This window comes from Odocoileus virginianus, chromosome 25 (assembly GCF_023699985.2).
Source record: "Odocoileus virginianus isolate 20LAN1187 ecotype Illinois chromosome 25, Ovbor_1.2, whole genome shotgun sequence".
Lineage (NCBI taxonomy): Eukaryota > Metazoa > Chordata > Mammalia > Artiodactyla > Cervidae > Odocoileus > Odocoileus virginianus.
The window spans coordinates 46038139-46040134 of NC_069698.1; the positions used below are offsets into that span (position 1 = coordinate 46038139).

The 1996-nt window shown below is 43.5% G+C and overlaps 1 pseudogene; it reads right to left on the reverse strand.

Moving 5' to 3' along the window:
* Positions 1 to 343: 343 nt before the first annotated feature.
* LOC110137976 (ubiquitin-conjugating enzyme E2 C pseudogene) lies at positions 344 to 765 on the reverse strand (annotated as a pseudogene).
* Between the last annotated feature and the right edge of the window lie 1231 nt (positions 766 to 1996).

Below are 1996 nucleotides of genomic sequence, written 5' to 3' on the forward strand. Positions count from 1 at the left end.
GTTGTGGATATTAATTTATAAATCTGAGGGGAGCGTATGTTTTCAATTCTCTTGGGTAGGAGTAGAAACTGATATATGCCTAGGAATTTCTGGGTCAATTTTATGCTTAACTCTGAGGAACTGCTTTCCAATGTGGCTGCATCAGTTTGCATTCTTGCCAGCAATGTCTGGGAGTTTCAACTTTTTCACATTCTTCCCAATAGTTCTTTAAAAAAAAAACAGAAATAAAATGAAAATGCCACTGCGAGAAAAATACAGAGTCCTGTACAGAAATCGAGGAAAGGGCAGAGCACCTAAGGATAAACAATAGAAAGGTCACACAAGGAGAGCTGGACATCCCAGGTCAGGGCTCTCGGCTGGAGACGTGCTTTGAGTGGGTTTTTTGCAGGTTCTTCTTAAGGGCTGTGGGTGTTTTTCCCAAGCTCAGCAGCATATGTGTTCAAAGGGCTATGATGTTGGGTTCTGAGCAGGCTCAGGCTGGGCAGCAGAGTGGTTCTGATGTCGTGCTGGGCGGGTCACTGCCTTTCTGAATGTCCAGGCAGCCGTTACCCTGGGTGCCCACAGTGGGGCGGCGGGAGGGTGTGAGCAGCTTCGCCATGAGCGTTCTGTCAACGTAGCCCCTGGGGACCTCCAGGACAGCTCACACGTCAGGTCTTCATATACCTCAGTGCCAGCTGTCCCATGAACGGTCTCTACCCATCTGAAAAGGTTGTCCAATTCAAGGAAAGCAGAAATTCCTTTATCACCAGACATTGTGAAGGCCATCAGCTCCTGGAAAGTTCTTGAAGAGATGAGAGTAGCAGATGACCTTACCTGTCTCCTGAGAAACCTGTATGTGGACATGGAGAAATGGACTGGCTCACAGTCGGGAAAGGAGTATGACAAGGCTGTATCTTGTCACTTTCTCAGTTAACTTCTGTGCAGAGTACATCATGCAAAATGCCGGGCTGAATGAATCGTAAGCTGGAATCAAGACTACTGGAAGAAATATTAACAACCTCAGATATGCAGATGATACCAGTCTAATGGCAAAAGTGAAGAAGAACTAAGGAGCCTCTTGATGAGGGTGAAAGAGGAGAGTGAAACAGCTGGCCTGAAACTTAACATTAAAAAACTAAGATCATGGCATCTGGTCTCATCACTTCATGGCAAGCAGAAGGGGAAATAGGAGAAGCAATGACAGATTTTATTTCCTCGTGCTTGCAAATCACTGTGGATGGTGACTGCAGTCATGAAATTAAAGACACTGGCTCCTTGAAAGGAAAGCTGTGACAAACCTAGACAGTGTATTGAAAAGTAGAGACATCACTTTGCTGACAAAGGTCTATACAGAGAAAGCTATGGTTTTTCCAGTAGTCATATGTGGATGGGAGAGTTGGACCATAAAGAAAGCTGAGCACTGAAGAATTGATGCTTTTGAACTGTGCTGTTAATGAAGACTCTTGGAAGTCCCTTGGACTGCAAGGAGATCCAACCAGTCCATCCTAAAGGAGATCAGTCCTGGGTATTCATTGGAAGAACTGATGCTGAAACTGAAACTCCAATACTTTGGCCACCTGATGTGAAGAGCCTACTCATTAGAAAAGACCCTGATTCTGAGAAAGATGCAAGGAAGGGGGCAGCAGAGGATGAGATGGTTAGATAGCATCACCAACACAATGGACACAAATCTGAGCAAACTCCGGGAGATGGTGGAGCACAGGGAAGCCTGGTGTGCTGCAGTACATGGGGTCTCAGAGTCAGACACAACATAATGACATAATGACTGAACAGTAACGAGTATCACTTAAAGGAGAAAAACTTTCCTTCTTTTTCTTTGAGCTCTTTTTATTGTTGAGCTGTAAGAGTTTTTTTTTTTTTTTAAAATTATATTCTAGGTACAAGTCCTTTATCAGATACATGATTTACATATATTTTCCCTGTGTGGACTGTCTTTTCACTTTATTGTTTTGAATCACAAAATGTTTTTACTTTCTATGAAACTGAATTAATCTGT